At 40.9% G+C, this 23,697-nt stretch overlaps 1 pseudogene; it reads left to right on the top strand.

The window, feature by feature from the left end:
• Window positions 1-21,449, top strand: part of LOC133024793 (ADP-ribosylation factor-binding protein GGA3-like) — a 55,502-nt pseudogene extending 34,053 nt beyond the window's left edge.
• The last annotated feature ends 2,248 nt before the right edge of the window (window positions 21,450-23,697 follow it).

Raw genomic sequence — 23,697 nt, 5'->3', positions numbered from 1 at the left:
TTCATTTCAACTTAGGCACTGAAAGGCAGGTTTTTGCAACAGGTTCTGTGTCTTTCAGTGATATTCTGAGTTGCAGCTTTTCTACGCAGCCAATGTCATCATCTGTTCGTGACTCCTCCCTTTAAACATCTGGTGAGCTCTTGCTCGCTCTGACTCACTAAGGTGGCTCAATTTCACAGGTGGGTCCCATACATCGTCAGCGGCTTGGTTACTTTCCACTTTCATGTTATCCATCATGTGAGGGGCAGGGCTGGATCCTTCTAATATGGAGGCTGGGTAAACTGCCTGAATGGGCTGGGCAGTGCCAATCACAGTTCTCCCTGCCAACACTATGTCATGGTCTGTGGGGTTCTGCACCCTCACAATAATGGATGGTTTGTTACCTTTAATCACTGTTACGAGTGTGCCACAGAATTCGAGCCCCTCTGTCCAGCGGGGGTTCACATCGGGCTCCATGATCAGTGTGATGTCATCTTGTGGTGAACACATGTGCACATGGCCCTCCACCTGGATAGACGTGTGTTTCGGGATGTTGATCCTCTCCTTCTTTGTCTTGACAGCACTACTCATTTATCTGCTCAGCACGAATTTGTTCCACAAAGGCTTTTGCTTGAGTCGGTCCTAGGTCAGGAAATACTGCCCTCACTGCATTACCCATCTGTTCCCGGTCAGTGGTGTTGGACTGTTTCAGTTCACTGTCTATAATGAGCTCAATAACATTCGAGCCAATTATTGGTCGAATAAGCTTATTTCCTCTCATTACAAGTGTGGGGACTACGACTTCTGTCATTGGAGCTTCTCCTGCAGCTAGACTGAAAGTGACTTCTACCCACCCTGCATATGGCATGTTCTCACCGTTTGCTGCCACTATGTCTAGTGTGTCGGCTGTGTCCAGTATTTCAGAAATGTCTCTTAGTCTTGTGTCAGGCAAGTATTCTTCTTTCCATAACTCATCAATTATTGTCACTTGGGAGCCTGAGTCCCACAAGGCTTGAACCCTTTTATCTTGGATGTAACAGTCAAACAGATACTTTCTCCCCACCAGTGGAGCCATGTTAGCCTGTTTTTTTCTTGTAGGGGGAGAGTTCATGTTCATACATAAAAGTGGTGCACATTTCTCTTGGTGCACAGGCCAATTATCAACTTGACATGGTCTTGAACAGTAGAGCACTTTTTTACAAGAGGCACATTGCTTTAATGTTACTGTTTTACCCGTTTTCCCACAGTTTGCACAATGTGGGGACACTGCTGTGTAATCGGTCACTCCCTGTCCCGTGCGAGCAACCCTTCCCCGTTTAAAGTGTTCCCTCCAACATATCTTTGTCCTTGAGCCCGGCAGCCAGCCAGGAAGTGCTCACTGCTGCCACATCTGTAACAGTGTGTGCAATACTCTTCAGTTCCCCGCTGTTGACAACCGAAACATCTCCTCATACGTCCACGGTTTGGTGGAGGAAAACTGCGCCGTGGGGCAAACCGCTGCTGGTACTGGGCAGTCTCCCCTCGCTGTCCAAGACCAGGATTGGACCAGTATCCTTGTGGTTCTTGCATCTGCTGGCCTGGAAATTGCTGAACTGATGTGCCCTCGGCCCCACCTGCTGGTGGATATTGTCTATGTGTGTACTGAGGCTGCTGCATAGACTCTCTGATTTGAGACACTTCAGCTTTGAGATCTTTCAGTACAGCCATCTCAGACCTCATCTCTTCAAGCTGGGAGAGAAGCATAGGGGAGATTTTATCTGAGCTTTGTTGGGCAGACAATTTCTCTTCCTTCTCAACAGGGGTATCTTTGGACTGGGCTGACTGAATCATGACAGGACGTTGTTGTCCTATTCATTTTCTCTTACTTTGTCTCTCAGCCTCGCATGCACACGCTGCATTCATTCGCGAAAAGTAACAACTCATCTGAGATGTCAGTCTGTTCAAGATATGGTTGGAGATCACGTTTCACGTTATCACTCTGTAGACCAGTTAACACAGTGTGCAGGAACATGTTCAAGCTGTGCATCATCGCCGGATCTTTGAAGTTATGACGTAGCGTCGTTAACGTTTATGCTTCCATCACTTAGTCGCAGGGATTTATCGCAGCTGCTTCACCATGACTCAGCAGATCGGCTTCGCCATGACTCAAACTTAAAACACTAAAAGGGACTTAGATGCGATACAGTGATTTCTCTGGTGCATGCCACTTACAAGAGTGGGCCTCAGTAGAGCACATATACAGTCCCCTTAAATTCAATAAAGCGGCACCAAATCGCAGCCGATCATCGATATCAGTCCTCCACAAATTATTTTTTTTCATTCAGATCTCTGCATTATTTCTTGAGAAATTCACAAATATTTCACACCCTTTCTCATTATGTGGGAAAAAGGATCCAGATCAAAATTTTAATCCTAAACCTCACTGCACAATATTTGTTGTAATTCTTTTGTTAATACAGGTAAGCAATATATATTTCTATCATTATATGATTAAATGTATATATACTATAATGTCTTTCTCTTTGTGAATTATCCACACAGTACACCTGGTATGATGGACTTTGGCAGCTTACTGGTGAAGAGTGAGGATCTGTGTGCTCCTGCTCCTCTGTCTTTCAGTGCTGGTGTCTCCTCCACAACATCTGCCTTACCCAGTGTTGGGAAGGATACTTTCAAAACGTATTTCCTTACAGAATACAGAATACATGCCCAAAAATGTAATCTGTAACGTATTCCATGTGTAAGCTTCATCTTGTTGCATGTGAATCAACATCATTTAAAAAGTCTCTCAACTCAAACCTGGAAGTATCAAGCTGCAGTATCTACATCACAGCATGAAACACTAACATGTCTATAACAGCCGGTTCATCAAGCTAAACGTACGATATCGATATGAAGATATACCATCTTATGATTATTATTATTACTTAAACATTGCAGCAGTAACTTAACCTACAGCTCCCCCTTCTGGCACCCTGGGCAAAACGCTTTTTACAACACATTGGATCATATACAATCATTCATATCATATCATCATACATTACATTTCATTTCATTTCATTTAGCTGAAGCTTTTATCCAAAGCAATTTACAATAAGTGCATCAACCATGAGGTACAAACCCAGAACAGGAAGAATCAAGAAAGTACAATTTTCTTACAAATACCACGTCACCATTGTAATGTATAAGAATAACAGCTGGATCAGAAGAACATGAAGATACAGGATAAAATATTAAAGGTTTTGGACGATAAACTTCAAGAATCAATAAAATGGCTGAAAACTGGTTAAATCCAGTCCACGCGATAAAAGTGACTTTTTATATCAAACTTTACAGACAGTCGGGCCTTGGCAGAAGTTTAAACTAAATCAAAGTTTCCTCTGGGAATGTTCACACCTTTGTTTCTTTTCTATCTAATGAGAATCACATTATTACAAGTGACTTTGTTTTCACAGCAGAAAGTTTTAGCAAATGATTCCTGATATAAATATATCGATGTCAAATGTGACTCTACTATTGTATGATTGTGACGTTCTCATAGAGGCTGCTGGGATCAGCTGAGGGTCCAGTAGAAGAGGAGGGAGCTTCCACAGTGCTGAAGGCCACTGCAACATCACCACCCTGGATCTGTAGGATATACAATCAATCAATCAATCAATCAATCAATCAATCAATCAATCAATCAATCATCTGTATAGCACCTTTCATCAGGTTAGTGTAGTTCAATGTGCTTCACAGAACACAACAAATACAAATGTAGATGAGGAAGTATGATAAAAATGGGTTTAAAAAAAGACACAATAGGATGTGTTACACCGCAGGTCAGGATGTAGCACGGTTACCATAGTGACCGACAGACATCACAATGCAAAAAGTTATTAAAAAGTCAAATAACCTAATGCAGTGCTAACAAAACCATCACAGCATAACAACATGTATTAAAACACAAAGAAACATCCATAACTTTAACTTTCACATTAAAACTTTAGAGCTTATGATGACATCATTATTTCATGGCGTTATTACAAGATAAATAAAAACTGGGTTGAGGTATAAACTCTATAAGTGACATGTTAGTTTCATCTGTGAATGTTCCCACCTTGTTTCTTCTGCATCTGATGAGAATCACAACCAATGATACGATTGATGCAAAACCCACAACCAGACGAATGTACCACCACCAATCTGTGAACAGAATGACCAGAGCTTTAGTTTCCTGTTCAGTCCAACTTCCTGTATTTACACATGTTGTTAACATTAAATCCATCAACAGGCAGCAGCACAGAGATGAATGAGAGGTGCAGTGAATATTCAGTACCTGTTGTCATCTCTTTGTTTCCTGGAGCTGGTTCGTTCTTTCCTTCTTCAGAAAAAGAAATGTATTAACAAATGGAATTCATTGGATCAGGAGCAGTTCATCGTGTTCTGTGTTTTCTCACCTGATGACGGAGGGATGAAGGAAAACTTTTCCTCTTTGTAATCATCATCCACTTTACATGTTAATGAGCTATAGTTCTTCATCTTGTGATCAAAATGGGATTTTGAGAAGCTCACATTGGCCGAACAGGAAGACTGTGATGTCTTCAGGTCTTTGTTGTTTTCAGTCACATCCATATTCATAAACAGCCACTTCACTTCACTGCAGGTTCCATATGTCCACACAGAGCAGCTCAACGTCACCTCATCAGTTCTCTTCTGCTCAGTCACTGGTGATGATGGAGATATTGTGAGAGAAAGATAACATGAATGAAACTATGTCCATCAGAATGATCAGAATTATCATAATGTTTTTATGAAGAGACTCTTTTACTCACCGTTGACAACAGAGAGATAAACCCTTTGATCTTCATATGTTTGTGTTGTCAGGTCAAACTGTCTGCAGGTGTATACACCAGCATCTTCAGCTGTGACCTCCCTAATAACCAGAGAACAGTTTGCAGCAAGACGTAGTCTGTCTGCTTTAGATTTGGAAATCACAGATGTGTCGAGCTGCCTGTTTACAAACAGGTTTACTGCTCCAGTCTCCGGTGAATCACTGAAGAACCACTCAGTAGCTCCACAGTTCACATGATCATCTCTCATCTTGTCACAAGGCAAAGTGACTTCAGCTCCAGCTCTGATGATGATGATGGAATATTGGTCAGCGAGCACTGTGGAGGAAATGAGAGAGAGACAGCAACAATTAAACTAAACCAAGAAAAAGACTCATATTTTCACACACTTCTGAATGTGAGGATTCTTTTAGACATAACTTTGTAAAATAAGACAAAATGGAGCTTGACTGACAAGATAAACCTGAAAAACATCAACTACACTTTTCTCCCTGCATTTGAACGCCTCAGCCAACCAGTCCAGTTCCAGTCTATGTACTTTTGTCTCCAGACTCATGAGCAGGGGCGGTTCTACATGGAATTGCGCCCCGGGCGAGACCCCCTCCAAGCGCACCCCCCCCCCCCCCCCCCCCCGAAAGAAAAAATTCTTAATTTTTTTCTTTTCTAAATTATAACAATATAAGAGAAACTTAAATTGATCAATTGCACAAATCCTTCAATAAAACCAAATCATTGTTGTATAAGCAATAGCCGGCTTCATAGCAATGCTAACAAACGTAAGAGTTAAACCCACCAATTAGCATTAGCCCTTCAGTCATGACATGGATACCGTAATCATTTCTCTAAATTGGGCCCCTGCCGGCTTTGGCCTTTTCCTGTCCATCTCTGTGCTTATTTTGCACAGTTGCACTCGACAATCAACACATGTCCCCTCCCCCAACACTGTCACTCGTCCAGAAGTTCAGACTAAACCACTTCACGTTGCCCTCGGTGACCACATCATCGTATTGTTCATGCCCCATCCTCTCCCCTGCCCCAACACAATTATGACAAAATGGGCCAAGTTTAACATGTGTATTTACATAAAATACACATGAACATTAAATTCACATTACTTTCAGGAATTTCTGACATTTTCCAAACAACTTTTTGTGACATTTGCCACTTTTTTCAAAGAATAGTGCAATAACTTTGCTTAAATTCAACTTAATTGAAGTTCTTTTGGTGACATTTATCAGTACATTCCTCCATCGGTCTGTACTCTTTCAAAAATAGAGACAAAATAAATTAAATTATTATCAGTTTGTTACAACGATGATAAAGCTCAACCAAAAAGAACACATGCATGTGACTGGAATGTAATGTTTCTAAGAGTCTTGTTAATTCGTTGGGTCTCATACTGTCAGCTGCCAGAGTTTCAGACCTAAGATCCACACTGGTCTCTCCTCATGTCCTCCTTCATTCACTGTGAACCAAGAGCAGGACAGGCTTCATCCTACTTTCTTTTCAACTTGGTGTTTGAACTCTGTGTCTTGTTTGTCACTGACCGGCTGCTTCACGGGAACGAGCTCTGATCTCACTGTGTCTCTCTGAGCGAATGAGTGGGGGCGGCTGCCCGCTTCGCCCGTGCCCAAAACCGCTCCTGCTCATGAGGTCACTCTGACACTTGATCACTGAAATCGAATCCGTTAAGTTTTCATTGGAGGAGACAACTGGTCAGAATCTGAAGAAATTCAGACTTGAGATGTGCGAGAGGCCAAAAACCTGAAACCTTGACCTTTAACCTCCAAATCTAACCAGTTAAACTGTGAGTTAATGGGCAGATCAAAATATGAGGAATGATCCAGTACACAAATATACACAACTACAATATCAGAGTCCTCATAAGTATCAGTCCCCTGAATGAGCCAGACTTGTGCCACAACACATCAGTGAAACTCTTCACTTTTAAAAGCAAACACAAACAATCTGGTGTTATTCTTATTATTCACACTGGTAAAGTTGTGTAAGTGTATTTATTCTCACCTGTAAACGGAATCAGCAGCAGTAGCAGATGTAAAGACATTTTAATCCGTTTGATTTCATCCATTCTTCTTCTTTCTCTCCTCTGCTTCTCGGTTCTTAGTAAAAAGTGCAATGTGGCGTTTACTTCCTGTTGATCACTTCCCCTCAGTGACATGTCTCCTCTGTGGTCATGTGCTAGTTGCATGTAGAGAAAATATCCATCAGCACCGACTTTCCCCCGTCGACCAGAGACTGTGTGAATATGTTACGATGAACTAATGTGCAGCAGGAGACTTTTAGATTCAGACACTTGTCATCATTCACATGAGTGATGCAAACATCAGGAGATTCAGTCCAAATAAAGGACGACACACGTCACCTCTGGAGCAGCTTCACATCTGGACTTTTATATTTTACAGGTGGTCGAGATGGAATTTCTGTCTTATGTTTATTGTTTTAATCCTTTGTTAAAAAAACAATAACAAATTGCAAACTTATCTTGAAGTTACTGAATTGATGTAACTTATTCAGGTTCATATTCAAACACAAGGAGTCAAGAGCTATTTAACCATTTGTTCAGGTCACATGTACACGGAGGATTTTTCTGTAATAAGATTTAATAACATTATTGACTTGGGCTTCAAAATGTTCACGTGAATCAAATGTGATTCTGTGGTTTCCAGCTGTGGATTGAACTTAGTTTGCCTGTGGACCAATAAAGTAAATGAAGAAGTAACCGTCCGTCATGTCTCAGAGTCGTTGTCACATATGGTCACATCTTTAACTTCACTGTGTCTGAAGAGATATGAACACATCATTCAGTGTGACGAGCATCACGGTTTCTTCAGTAGAAACGAGAAGCTGCTCCCACTTCCTTCTCATTTACTGAGAAAGAGAGAAATGAAGAAAGAAAGAAATGTCTCCAGTCTTTATAATGAAATCTGTTGTTAACACACAAACAAAGATGCAACAAAATCAGCATTAAACTCAACAAGAATCTGACCTTGGGTCTGGTTATAAAGTAAATAATAAACTCTACAAAAGAAAATACACCATTTATCACATGAATTCAGGAGAAACAGTGACATGAACGTGAGGTTCCTGTTTCTCACGTTGACCAACTAGTTACCTTACACCCACCCCCCCTCTGCACAGAAGGTCTTGTACATGAATTGTTGAACATTATCATGGAAATGAAATGTTAAAAGAAAACAGATACAGCAGAGATTCAAGTAAATGTTGGTTCATGTCTGGATAAATAACTGCAGATCAAACCGTCGGTGTCCTTTATTCTTGGTCTTCTGGGATGAGTGAAGACACAAAGCAGGTAAATGTCTCTCAGGTGCTGTGGTCTCTGTTTGGTTTGGGCTTGTTGACGCTGGCGTGGACGTCACTGGAGGCTCCAGCAGAAGAAGAGAACTTCACACTGCTGGAGGTCAGTGATTCTCTAGTGGGGGTGCTAGTACCCCTAGGGATACTTTGGAGTACTGCATTAGGTACTAGAAATGTATTTTTTAAATGTAAGATAAATATTAGTTCAATAAAAATGTAGATGTAAGTTCAATGATCACATTTCATATTAAATATTCCTACTTTTAATGGAATCATTTCCCGTTTTAATGGGATTTACTTCAACAAGCTGCAATCAGCCCAAAGCATTGTGCATTTTCTGTGAGGAAAAGTTATCAAACAGTTGCATGAAGCCAGCGCAGCTGCAGCAACATCTCAGCACAACACATCAGTGTCATGTCGGTTAGACACCAGAGTTTCTCAAGAAGAAACAGTCTGACTTCATAGTTTCACAGGAAACGATGTGAACAGTCTCCACCACATCAGCCACAGCACTGGAGGCTTCTCATGCTGAAGCCAAAAGGCCTTTCACCACAGCTGAGGAGCTGCTGCTTCCAGCTGCTGCTGCACTGACCGAGACCAAGCTGGACACAAACACAGCAGATCAGCTCTAAACTGGGCCTTTGTCAAATGACACCGTTGCTGCAGAATAGAAACGATGGAACAGACATTGTTGATGAAGTTGTGTAAAAACTTGCTGAAGCATTTTCACTGCAGCTGGATGAATGGACAGACGTCAGTGGAAAGACACAGCTTATTGCTCTGGTGAGAAACATCGATACTGATGCTGTGTTGCACTTGTTGAAAACATATTTCAAAGAGGGAACATTGTTGAAAAGAGTTTGAGAACCAGAGCTGTAGGTCACTGCATCATCACCACCCCGGATCTGTACCACCCGCCAGGAGTCAGGCAGATGACAGCCCCTTGTTACGGTCTCTGTCCCCCATCCTCCCTCTGAGCCAGGCCAGTCCAGGCCGGGGACAGGAAGTGTCCCATGTCTTTGTCCCCTTGGATGCCATCAAACCAAGTGAGTTCCAGGAAAAAGGCTTTAAACTAGTTTGTGTACTAAAAGTGTTTTTTGTCGAGACAAAAATACAAAGGAAGTAACAATGTGTCAGATTTCAAGTCCATGGAGAAAAGGGAAGTAAATAAATTCCATGAGCTAGCACTGAAGCAGAGAAGACATAATGTTGGCATTTAGTATAATTTGCGAATGCAATAGTTGAGGGTTCCGGCTAATTATTATTCTGCTTATTGATTAATGGGATGATTATTTTTTTCAAATAATCGATTTTAGAATTTCCCAAAGACCAACGTGACATCTTGACAATGTCTTGTTTTGTCTGAACTGTCGATCTATCAAATCCAATCATCATACATGAGAAACTGGGACCTGCAAATGTTTGGCATTTTGGTTTCGATTCCCTTACTAAACCATTGCAGCTTGACTGCCCGGTAGTTCAGAATAATTTTACATAAGAAAATAATTATGAATGGGATAACTCTAGTAATTACGGAAGAGGATTAGGGCCACTGTGGAAAAAAACAAGTGAGTTCTGAGTTTAAACTCAGAATTCCGAGATTAAAGTCAGAATTCTGAGAAAAAAGTCAGAATTCTGAGTTATAAGTCAGAATTCTGAGTTTAAAGTCAGAATTCTGAGAAAAGTCAGAAATCTGAGTTTAAAGTCAGAATATAGCGCTATACACTACTTTTTAATTCATTATTGGATTTTGCGTATACAAATGCGATTAATCGTGATTAATCAGGGAAATCATGCGATTAATCGCGATTAAAACTTTTAATCGTTGCCCAGCCCTAAATATAGTATTTATGAATGCATTAAATCTCATTTGTTAATTGACAGAACACTCACATACTCCGAGTCTGTGTTTGAGATCATACAGTTCAGCACAGTATAACCACTTTTTGGTTTAACATGACAAGCAGCATGTTTTGATGATGTATTGACATTAGCACCAATATTAGCACATCATCATACATGAAATGTCTTGTTCTGAATAAGGTCAAGTCTCTATATAAACCTAGTTAGTGACTGCCTGTGCTCAAGATCTTGTATATTCCAGCAAGATGCCAAACTCTATGTGTGTGTTTTGCAGGAGAAGGTTCGGATGAGATACAAGCTGACGTTCACATTGGGAGAGCAGCTGCTCACAGAGGTCGGGGAGGTGAATGATTTCCCTCCTGCTGACCGATGGGGCGCTCTATATCCCCCTGCCCTCTGCTGTAGGATGACCAGACGCTACAAGACTCAACTAATGAATGACTGTATTAGTGCAGCTCAGAAGTCAAAAGAAAGGGTTGTATCAGACGTTTTATGGGAACATTTGAAGTGATCTTTTTTTATATTTGAACAACATAGTCTAAACTTTGATTGAACTTGAAGGACTTTTTTTGCAGGAGATGTTCCCACTGAAGTAGCCAAAGCCCTGTAGCATACATCCAATGTAAGTGTTGCTTTAGTGCCAGCTGTAATCCACATGGTGCAATAGCTAACAGTGTGAACTGGCTGATTACATGGATTATGCATGGGAAAATATTTTCTACGTGAGTATTAAGTTGTTACTGTTGTAATATCCTTTTTGGTCTTATTTTAATGTTGACTCCTGCCCCTCGGCCATATCCGAACTGATGGAGAATACTTGCACTTTTGGATGCCAGACAGTCTTAATATAGAGCGTAAACTCACGTTGAAGGAGAGTGCAAAGCCAGAGTCACATGAATGTGGGATTGCGACCTGCATTTCAAATGATTGGCTGCTGACGATGTAGAACAACAATGTTTTACGCTGAAGACATCGGACTAGAGCGGACTAGAGCCTCTCTGTTGCTAAATAAAAGGCATAGATTGGCTCATTAGAAATCAGTTAATCTCAAATCACTGCTTCCAGTGTGTCTCACGGTTACTACTCAATACTCTGACTTGTCTTCTGACTTCTATGCTATAAATCATAGCTCGGAATTTGGTTTCCTTTTTTGTCTCAGTATTTATTGTTATAAATGTTTTGTTATTTTCTTTTGTAGAGGATGGTTTGAGTTCTGACTGTATGATACTGCAGTTGTCGCCTGGCAGGTACAACATGAGCTGATGATTAACCCCTGGACTTACTGTTTGAACCTAATCTCGTGCTATAGCTTTGCTCGTACACCTTGTTGTAGAAACCAAGCTGAAGGAGTAAATTGTAAATTGTTTGGTTTGTGTGGGAGATTCTGATATCAAACTAGGAAGATTTTTATTATACATAACATTTTTTGGTGGTGGTTAATTAAAAGCATTTGGCTTACTGTGTGTTCATCAAAAGCGAAGCTGTCTTTATTTTTGTCTTTCTGGATCTGTTAGTGCTTTAAAGCAGATTCTCTACATATTTCTTATAAAAGTATTTATTTGTCATAGATTTTTAAATGAATTTGTCATTGCATATTTTTTGAAAATCTATTTCTGTGCATGAAAAAGTAAAAGGTGAGATGAGTCTGTTTGTATTGCAATTTTTTGCTGGCATTTTCCGTGTCTTTAAGTCCAGTATCATTGCGGTAGCAAATCAACAGTGTTTTTCCTAATTCTGCTAATAACAATGATATAATGATACATTGTGTTTGAATAGCACTTTTAACAATGGTCAAAGACACTTTACACATTAAAAACAAAAAAGAAGAAACAATGTAAATACACATCATAACATCATAATAATCCGGCGGCTACAGGCTTGCGTAGGTCAGTCACCTGTGAAGACCAGCATCATTTATCCCTGAACCAGTGCGGAGAAATGCGCTCCCTGGGCCGCAGGGATGAGCCAGAACCAGGACACCAGTGGACCCAGGAGCTGGGTCCGAACTCATGGGTAAGTTTGGCAGGCTGTCATGTTGGCAGGACTTCAACCACCTATTCATTACACAATATCTAATGTGTAAATTCAAAAACAAAAATGAACCATAACCATTTCAAATTAAATATATATATAAAAAATGTAATTAAATAAAATAAAAAATTTAAATTTTAAAAAAACGAGCGCACATCCTGCGCAGAACCCATTGCGCAGAAGAATTTACATAGTGTAATATATTTTGCAATTAATAGGTGATTGAAATCCTGCCAATTTTATAAGTATAACAACAAAAAGCCAATTCACTTGCCTGAAAAAAATAATCCTTACAATTTCAGTAGGACCCTAATTATAATATCTCAAAAACAACCCCCTCAGTACCTACACTGAGCAATATATTTGGTGTCAATAGTTATAATAACGAATCTGAAAAAAACTATTAAAAGCATTTCGCATCATATTATAGACCCGCGTGGTTGAGCTGACATGGGTCTGGTATACAGACTGGATGGGTCCAGTCTATTTCCTGGACCGTGTGCGCGCCTCACAGCATAACCGCAGCCATGGCAAGCACAAGCAAACAGGTGAGCAGCGGCTTTTGTTCTGGCGGAAGTTGTCCAACTCATCCCTGCGCCATCATGATTCGGTTTACACCTCGAAACACCGGCGTGTGCCGCCGATGCGTCCACAATCGGGAATCCCAGAGAAAGCGGAGAATAGAGCCGCCGAGCTAGCAAGCTAACGGGCTAGGTTAGCATAATATGCTAACGTGTTTGAGACCCGTGTGTGGCTGGAACACAACGAGACCGCTATGGCGCAAAAGTGATGATCTGATACAAAAAAAAAGCCTTTAACCCCAAATTATATAGTTAAACTTCGCTGTTCACAAGTTCAGGTTGAACAAGTTCAGGTTGAACTTGTGAACTCGTTGTGTTCCACCCTCAAGTTAACGCTATCTATGTTAAACGGTGATATTGCCTCGTGCTGCATGGACATCACTTATACTTATATCAGCTGTAGTGCACGTGTGGATACAGCGTGTTTAACATGACCACAAATCCGTATTTATTTCCCCTCCCTAAACGTGCCTGATTTGTCTCAAGATTCATAAATTATTTCCTGAAAATCAGTGAAAATGTCTAACCTAACCCACAGACTGGGTTCGAAGCAGATCCTCTTTGTTGAAGGATAAACAATCAGAAAATGCTTGTGGCCTTGGATTCTTAAACGTTTATGATATAATTCTGGATCAGATCCATTCAGGACACATCTGTCACATCTTTATCACACCATAACAGTTCCTACACACTGGATGTAGTTATGTTAGAGCCGCTGCTCAAGAGATCATTTTGACCTGTGTGTGCATCTGTAAAGTCTGTTTTTGTCTTACACATATAAAATACAGTTGTGGTTTCATATCCCTCAGGTGGTGTTTACGAAAACTTTACACAGCAGTGAACTGTGGAACATCGACAAAGTGGTGGAAAATCTAAAGAAATACAAGTGGTTCAGGTGTGTGTCACGTGCATGTGCAAAGATTCTGTCTTCATGAGGACCAAGGTTTGTGTGTGTGTCTGTTTGTGTGTTTTCCTTGACTTTCCACTCGGCCCGGAAAAGGTCAGGGTTCCCACGCTTGCCTTGAAAAAAAATTCCATGCTACCTCCTGATTTTCCAGGTACCATATTAAGTGATGATCTATAGGCCCCTGAAGCTTTCCTCAGTACAGCAACCTCACTAGTAAGCTTAGCTTAACAGTATAGATGTATAGAATCAGTCTGGTCATGATCAATGATTTTTTTTAAATGTCTCACCCGCAATGTTCCTATTTAGTAGTATCATTTTTTTAAAGAAAAAAACGCAGCTCTGTGGACTTGTATTTGAGTTCATTGGGACGAAGCTGGGACATGTGCGTCGGTATCACAACTGATGGCGCTGCCCGCACGACAGGACAACCCTCAGGTGTTGTGAGGAGAATACTTGAGAAAGCGCAGAATGCAACTTGGAACCATTATTGTTAGCATGAAATGAAATCAAAAACACAATAACTCAAAGAAACTGAAAATAAAATCAAAAACTGAAAACACGTGAAGGTGTCATAAGACACTCTTGGGTCTTCTTCAGGTCTTACTAGGTTAGGCACCTGAAAAAGCAAACAGTTTCTATCAGAGCTGCGAGGTCCTTCCACTACAACGTTCAGAGCAAGAGTGAGTGAGGAGCCTGAGAGCTCCTCTATTTATAGGCTGCCTCTCACAGACTCCTCCCCCTTGTCTCTTCCACTGTGATCCTTTAATTCTATAACTGTGACTAAAACCAAACTTATTTATATATATTATCATTCATGATACCGTGTATCTATGAATATATTATATTTTATTGGACTTAAGTGATGTATTTATTTATTTAAGTCAAATTGTGACTTCAAACAAAGTTCGTATAGATAAACTGTGATTGTTTTAACTTACATGTCAAGTTACATGTTATTTGTTTGAATTTCAGGACACAAATGTGGAAGCAGCCGTTTACCACCACAGTGTATTTCCTGGGAAGTCTGCTTGGCTCTTTCTTCTCCGGGAATACTGGCGCTATGTCACAATGGCTTTGGCGCTGCCTTGTCTGATCTACATCCCCCTCTGGAGGTAAGTTGCACCCACTTTAAGGAAGCTAGTATTTGTGGTTACCTACTACATGATAGTGACTGGAGATCAATTCATTTTTAAGACCTAGCTAAATCAAATTTAAAACTTTTTAAGTCTTTTTTAGGCCTAAAATTCCGATGATTAAATTTAAGACTTTTTAAAACCCTGCGGGAACAATGTGTAATGCACGGGCCATCCAAGGACCTCCGGTGGTGCTCCTAAACGGATAATACTACAGTTATAACACACGGAAATTACAGTTACGGGGACATTTACTATAGAAGGCTGAAAATACAGCTACAAGAACAGTAACAAAGCATCTATTATGCTTATTTCTCTCCACTCGTCCGAGGGAGGGTCCGTTGCTTAGTCAGGTAACAGGTCAATTTAGATTGAGTCTGGAAGCCCTGGCACGACGTTTCTAAATATTGGGTATCGTTTGTTTTTTTCCCCGATACCGGTGCCTGAACCGATACTTAAAAAAAATTAAAAAAAGAGTTCAAAACGACAATGACAACATTTTAGAAAGGCTTTTTAAATTTGTATAACTTCGAGACTCTGGCATGCTAACTAGTTATGCGGCCCCGTGCGGTTGGCGTCCAACTTATAAGAGGGACAAGTGGAATTTAGCCACACGAGATTGAGCAATAACAGGTCTGGGAAGTCTATTTTTGTCTTACACATATAAAATAGAGTTGTGGTTTCATATCCCTCAGGTGCAGCTTGTTCTGGAGATGAGAGACCTCTCCCTGCTAACCAACTCAATTTTTGCGAAATCTCTGGTGCGGCTGCTCAGATCCTTCTCTACAGTGAGGTATGTGTCATGTGCATTTGCAAAGATTCTGTCTTTATGAGGACCAAGGTTTGTGTGTGTGTCTGTTTGTGTGTTTTCCCTGACTTTCCACTCAGCGCCGAAAAGGTGAAGGTGGTAATAGTGCAGGAATGAGTTCAGAACATGTGGACATGCTGACACATGTCTAACTGACGTTTCAGTCGGATTTTGAGCTGGACACCATTGTTTCTTATACTTTAAACATGTTGCACTTTGTTTAATATGCAGACCTAACTTTTTTATTTTGATAAGGGGTTAAATAGAAACTTTGATATCTTTTTGAGTTGCACTGCTGACTCAACTTATAAGCCCTCTTTTTTATTTATTTTTATCACGTTGGAGTTGCTAGTTTAAACCTAGAGTTTTTACATTTTGTTTTGTGCTGCATTATACAATGACATAGTTTGTTGTTGTCAAAATAAAATTAACTTAAATGAAATGGTCAATTTGATTTTTTTTGAGGAAAATTAATGGTTTCGACTAATCGATAAAATAGTCGTCCGATTAATCGATAGAAAAATAGTCGTTAGTGGCAGCCTTAATTAAATGAAGTGTATTAAAGTTACACTTCCATGATATTAATTTCAGCTCCACACCAGCGTAAGAAAAGCTCTGGGAATGTTGTGAAGCAGAGGGGTAAGCTTAGACGTTTCAGAAACAATAGTAAAACGTTTATGGTTCAGTTAGTTTCTACACGAGATTCTGCACACATGGTTTACAGATGCAAACAGCATGCAACTGCTACACATGAGGTTTTGTTGTAAAATCACAGAGATTGATTTCCCTCAACAAGAGTCACTCCCGGGTTTTGTTTACTCACAGCTTAAGCACATAAAAATCATTCACCATTAATTTTGGTATCTCTTTCTCTTCCTGTCACCAACTTATTCCAGGATTCAAGGACAATTGATGAATACCAGCCCAATGGACATTTCCCAGGGGACATCTGTCCGTCGATCACGTCGACTCAGTTCACAGAAAGAGGTGACTCACACACATTCAGCAACTAAGATCTCAAATTAAGAAAATTCGACTGTAATACACTGAAATACAAACCACAAATTAGTCCAAACTATCAACCATGAGCTATCAATCACTGAGATTGTTGAGCTAAGAGCTTTGAAATAGGGATTTGATAATATAGTGCATTTCCTTTTCTGTATTTAAGGAAACTTCTTTCACACAATCCTACAATAAGGTTTTTGGAGCAGTTTGTTATCCACTTTTTCTATTGAGTTCTATTCAGCTGGACATATGTTTAAAATGTGTTTAGCTTTTTTCTTCTTATTTACTTTTTTATAAGTTATTTCCAGTGACTATTTTTCCACGGTCTCTGTGTAAATGGAATTTCGATGGCACTCAGTAGAGCCAATACCTCTACTGAGGCTCAAGAGTCCCCTCAAATAAAATTGCATCATATACGTCAGTTCCCTAAACGTGCCTGATTTGTCTCAAGATTCATAAATTATTTCCTGAAAATCAGTGAAAATGTCAGAAAAATAGCTCAATCTTGCAATGTCAGAGAAGTGATTACATTTTTTTTCTACATATGCCCCTTTGATTTGCCGTGCGCCAAAATGAATTGGGTTCTTCCTTAGAACATGTACCGTCCTTCGAACAACGTAGAAATCCATGTGGTCGTTTTTGCGTAATCCTGCTGAGAAACGAACCCACAGACTGGGTTCGAAGCAGATCCTCTTTGTTGAAGGATAAACAATCAGAAAATGCTTGTGGCCTTGGATTCTTAAACGTTTATGATCTAATTCTGGATCAGATCCATTCAGGACACATCTGTCACATCTTTATCACACCATAACAGTTCCTACACACTGGATGTAGTTATGTTAGAGCCGCTGCTCAAGAGATCATTTTGACCTGTGTGTGCATCTGTAAAGTCTATTTTTGTCTTACACATATAAAATACAGTTGTGGTTTCATATCCCTCAGGTGGTGTTTACGAAAACTTTACACCGCAGTGAACTGTGGAACATCGACAAAGTGGTGGAAAATCTAAAGAAATACAAGTGGTTCAGGTGTGTGTCACGTGCATGTGCAAAGATTCTGTCTTCATGAGGACCAAGGTTTGTGTGTGTGTCTGTTTGTGTGTTTTCCTTGACTTTCCACTCGGCCCGGAAAAGGTCAGGGTTCCCACGCTTGCCTTGAAAAAAAATTCCATGCTACCTCCTGATTTTCCAGGTACCATATTAAGTGATGATCTATAGGCCCCTGAAGCTTTCCTCAGTACAGCAACCTCACTAGTAAGCTTAGCTTAACAGTATAGATGTATAGAATCAGTCTGGTCATGATCAATGATTTTTTTTAAATGTCTCACCCGCAATGTTCCTATATAGTAGTATCATTTTTTTAAAGAAAAAATCGCAGCTCTGTGGACTTGTATTTGAGTTCATTGGGACGAAGCTGGGACATGTGCGTCGGTATCACAACTGATGGCGCTGCCCGCACGACAGGACAACCCTCAGGTGTTGTGAGGAGAGGAGAATACTTGAGAAAGCGCAGAATGCAACTTGGAACCATTATTGTTAGCATGAAATGAAATCAAAAACAGAATAACTCAAAGAAACTGAAAATAAAATCAAAAACTGAAAACACGTGAAGGTGTCATAAGACACTCTTGGGTCTTCTTCAGGTCTTACTAGGTTAGGCACCTGAAAAAGCAAATTGTTTCTATCAGAGCTGTGAGGTCCTTCCACTACAACGTTCAGAGCAAGAGTGAGTGAGGAGCCTGAGAGCTCCTCTATTTATAGGCTGCCTCTCACAGACTCCTCCCCCTTGTCTCTTCCACTGTGATCCTTTAATTCTATAACTGTGACTAAAACCAAACTTATTTATATATATTATCATTCATGATACCGTGTATCTATGAATATATTATATTTTATTGGACTTAAGTGATGTATTTATTTATTTAAGTCAAATTGTGACTTCAAACAAAGTTCGTATAGATAAACTGTGATTGTTTTAACTTACATGTCAAGTTACATGTTATTTGTTTGAATTTCAGGACACAAATGTGGAAGCAGCCGTTTACCACCACAGTGTATTTCCTGGGAAGTCTGCTTGGCTCTTTCTTCTCCGGGAATACTGGCGCTATGTCACAATGGCTTTGGCGCTGCCTTGTCTGATCTACATCCCCCTCTGGAGGTAAGTTGCACCCACTTTAAGGAAGCTAGTATTTGTGGCTACCTACTACATGATAGTGACTGGAGATCAATTCATTTTTAAGACCTAGCTAAATCAAATTTAAAACTTTTTAAGTCTTTTTTAGGCCTAAAATTCCGATGATTAAATTTAAGACTTTTTAAAACCCTGCGGGAACAATGTGTAATGCACGGGCCATCCAAGGACCTCCGGTGGTGCTCCTAAACGGATAATACTACAGTTATAACACACGGAAATTACAGTTACGGGGACATTTACTATAGAAGGCTGAAAATACAGCTACAAGAACAGTAACAAAGCATCTATTATGCTTATTTCTCTCCACTCGTCCGAGGGAGGGTCCGTTGCTTAGTCAGGTAACAGGTCAATTTAGATTGAGTCTGGAAGCCCTGGCACGACGTTTCTAAATATTGGGTATCGTTTGTTTTTTTCCCCGATACTGGTGCCTGAACCGATACTTAAAAAAAAAAAAAAAAAGAGTTCAAAACGACAATGACAACATTTTAGAAAGGCTTTTTAAATTTGTATAACTTCGAGACTCTGGCATGCTAACTAGTTATGCGGCCCCGTGCGGTTGGCGTCCAACTTATAAGAGGGACAAGTGGAATTTAGCCACACGAGATTGAGCAATAACAGGTCTGGGATGATTGGTGACATTATTAATGTCCGTGTTTGCGCTGCTGGCACACTGGATGGCCTGCATCTGGTGTATGATCAGACGGTTTTAATTCATTCTGAGCTACTCGCAATCATGGATAATGTTAATCATCCTGCTCTTCATGAATGGTTTGGGGCAGGTGTCTAACTTTATAGCTGCTTTGATGCTTGATAAATATAAACTTCTCATCTATTGTCACGCACTTTCAAGATTTACAATGCATGTGTAAATAACTTGGTGCATTTCTCTTCCCTGTTCGACACTCATCACAAGGATTGTATTCCTTTCTCCCTGCGTGCAGGAGCTGAGATCTTCACCGGCAACGTGCGAGTCCTCTACTCATCTTCAGGCACGTGTTTAGCGTTCGCTGTTGGCTACATGTTAGTGACGACCATCGCTTACTTTTTTAGAGACTGGAGATCTGGAGGTTCCTGGGTACATCACCAGCTGGATGGCGCTACGGAAATATGTCTGTCTGATTGAATCAGTGTGACAGTGAGTTTGTTGCCTTGTGTTACAGAGCCCCACTGTCGAAGATCGCAGGACAAAGAATAGGACTTTTCTCCTACGGTTCAGGATATGCTTCGACTCTGTATTCTCTCCAGGACAACTGTTTCAATTTCCATGTAAGTGTTCACTTTTGCTCCGTTTCCATGTATGTTCCGTGTTAGATACCATCCTTTCTTCTCACCACTCCTCTTCTGAAGTTTGCTCTTTCCCACACATCACCACTGCTCATTTAAACACACACACATGCAGCTGTTACTCAGTAGTTCCAGCTGTGAGTTCCCAGGTGCTCAATTTCCTGTCCAGCCCTCATCTCATCTCTATCATCTCTTAATCTTCCAAGGAAGTTACAATTCCATGAAATTAGCTCCACACCAGCGTAAGAAAAGCTCTGGGAATGTTGTGAAGCAGAGGGGTAAGCTTAGACTAGGGATGGGCATAATTAATCGACGATCGATTAATTGATCATTACAAATTTCTGAAAATTCTGTTGCGTTCACTGCCAACACTGTGAATCTATACGTCTCCATGAGCGCATGAGGAGTCCGCTGCTCTTCTTCAAGTAGGAGGTCGGAATATCCGAGTTGCCTGAACGCAGCACATGAGGATGTTAGCAGCTGGAGGCAGCAGCCCGGAGTTGTACTCTTCAAGCCCCGCTGAAAGAGCAGCAGCTAGCCGCTGAGAGCTAACTGGATTTGACGGGTCTCGACCTCTCAGTCCGGCTGTTGTTACGTTCTCAATCTCAGGACCCCTCACCCAGACCCGGGTCTCTCCGGGTTCCCTTCCCCGTAGAGTGCGGACATGAAGGCGAGCTCCGCAGCTAGCCCCCCGAGCTAGCGGAGGCTAGTCCCTTCGGTCTGGTTGAGGTGTTCCGGGAGTGAGAACGTGACAACAACCGGAGTAAGAGTTCGAGAACCACGAAATCCAGCTAGCTCTCAGCGGCTAGCTGCTCTCTCAGCGGAGCTGAAGAGAACAGCAGCGCTTATTTACAAGTGTAACATTGAACGGATCCGTTTAACTGCCACAAGAGTTGTTCATCTTGTAATAAAGATCTCAATGAGGAAACACGCTGTGTTTTTTCTATTTTCACTGCATTTTAACGGTCTATAAATAGTGAATTTTAATATAAAAATATTAATGATTAATCGAAAATTCGTCATTAAATCTCCCGACGATCGATGAAGACAATTTAATCGAATGCCCATCCCTAGCTTAGACGTTTCAGAAACAATAGTAAAACGTTTATGGTTCAGTTAGTTATTACACGAGATTCTGCACACATGGTTTACAGATGCAAACAGCATGCAACTGCTACACATGAGGTTTTGTTGTAAAATCACAGAGATTGATTTCCCTCAACAAGAGTCACTCCTGGGTTTTGTTTACTCACAGCTTAAGGACATAAAAACCATTCACCATTAATTTTGGTATCTCTTTCTCTTCCTGTCACCAACTTATTCCAGGATTCAAGCTGATTTTGAGGACAGTGTTGTCTCAATGGAATGTGAATCAGGTCCTGCCACCGAAGAACGCCGGACTGGGCCTCCCAGAAAGAAGAAGAGAAGGGTCTGAACCCCAAGGTGAGCAGCGGGTGTTTCGAGGCTCAGGATGTAGAGCGGATCGTCCACTAACCGAGTGGTCCTGTGGCAGGACACTGAAACACAAATTGCCCTTAGTGGACGACCCGCTCTACATCCTGAGCCACAGCTGCCCACATGCTAAGATGTTGTTATCAAACCCTTCTGATAGAAATTGAATTAAGCCTTCTCAAATTAAAGTGTAACCACAAGCTATAAAAACACATATAATACATATTCCACAAATATATAGAATTAAAATTGCTATATTTAAATGTAATTTATAGTAAACATCATCATGAGGCCTATTTGTTCTAAGGCTGTTTTACATCATGAAGATATTTTGACATTTTAAAAAACAATTTAAAAAATGCTAAATGCAATGAATTTGAGCTTTGTCTCTGGCCACATGGAGACCACCAGCTGAAACGTAGTGTTTGTATTAACCAAAACATTCACTCAACATTGTTTATCTGCTGACCTGATAATCTGAATGTGTGCATGAGCAGGAGAAGTTGTTCTTTGAACCACTCTTGTTTGTCTGCTCTCTGTTTAAACCAGACATGTGCCCCTCTTGCCTGCCTGTCTGTCTGTCTGTGGTTCTACCTCATAATTGTACGGTTGATAATATCAGCCTGCGACTGGTCCATTATAACCATTAAGACTATCACTGGAGAAGAGTGTTGTGCTCGAGGGGTGAAAGTGTTTTCACAAACCATTGGATTGGCGCTCATTTTGTGGTTTTGCTTCAAAGAACCACAGTCTCTGCTTCATATCCCTGAGCAATGAATCATCCCCAGAAATCAACTTGACTTTGTCTTCCCCCCAGGTAGCTAAAGCCACCGAGAGCAGAAAGGTGAAGAGAGGTGAGGACAGGACACGTGATGTTATATGTTGACATGTGGTTCTTTGCCAGCTCGTGTTCACACTGTTTCTTTTTCCGAAGTACGAGGTGTAAACACCAAATCAATTCACGTCTCGCCACGACATGTTTCATATGACGCATGGTCCGTTTCTGTAGTGAAAGCGAGAGAAGTTTTTTGCATGTCAATCATTTATTTCCTCGCACAAACCTTCATACTAGACATCACTTTTATACCTGACTACATTACACAAAAAATATAAGAAGAGTTGGCCGACAAACAACCCATAATGCAACACACTCTCTGCTCTCAGTAAAAGTTGCTTTATTGAGAGATTCACAATCTAAGTTCCTGGCATTAATTAAACCCCTTGAATGTGAAAAAACTAGTGCTGTCAAACGATTAAAATATTTAATTGCGAATAATCGCATTTATGACATAGTTAACTCGCAATTAATCTCAAATTTGTATCTATTCTAAATGTCCCTTCATTTATTTTTTTTCCATAATTTTTTGTTTCACCTCTCCTACAGTTCTTGGCTTCTTCTCCTTTAAAGCTCTCACAGCCAGAGTATCAGCCGGGTCCATTTTACTGCCCTCAGCAGACACCATCCGCCCGAGGTATCGGACCTCACGCCTGAACACTTCACATTTACTAGGCTTCAGCTTTATCCCATACTGCCGTAGTCGCTGTAGTACTGTCCTCACATCCTCTACATGGTCGTTAAATGATTTGCTAAAGACCAGAGTGTCATCTAAATATGGAATACAGATCTCATCTCTCAATCCTGCCAAACATTCCTCCATGCAACGCTGGAAGGCAGCTGGGGCGTTCATTAGGCCAAAGGGGATCCTAATCCATTCATAGAGGCCCCAGGGAGTTACAAAAGCAGTCACAGGTCTGCTCTCTTTGGCCATGAAACCCTGGTGATAGGCTTTACCTTGGTCTAGCAGTGAGAACCAGGAGTTTCCTCCAAGACCATCCATGATATCTTGTACTCTGGGAATAGGCTGGCGGTCCGGGAGAGTTTTCCTGTTCACCTCACGGAAGTCAATATATAGTCTTAAACTCCCATCTTTTTTTCGAACACAGACGACTTGTGATGCATATGGTGAATTTGATTTCTGAACCCAGCCCTGTGTGATGAGATCATGCAAATAGTCTTTCATTTCCCGGTACAATGGCTTAGGCACTGAAAGGCAGGTTTTTGCAACAGGTTCTGTGTCTTTCAGTGATATTCTGAGTTGCAGCTTTTCTACGCAGCCAATGTCATCATCTGTTCGTGACTCCTCCCTTAACATCTGGTGAGCTCTTGCTCGCTCTGACTCACTAAGGTGGCTCAATTTCACAGGTGGGTCCCATACATCGTCAGCGGCTTGGTTACTTTCCACTTTCATGTTATCCATCATGTGAGGGGCAGGGCTGGATCCTTCTAATA

The sequence above is a fragment of the Limanda limanda genome, chromosome 18 (genome assembly GCF_963576545.1).
Source record: "Limanda limanda chromosome 18, fLimLim1.1, whole genome shotgun sequence".
NCBI classification, from domain to species: domain Eukaryota; kingdom Metazoa; phylum Chordata; class Actinopteri; order Pleuronectiformes; family Pleuronectidae; genus Limanda; species Limanda limanda.
This window is presented reverse-complemented; position numbering and strand designations above follow the sequence as displayed.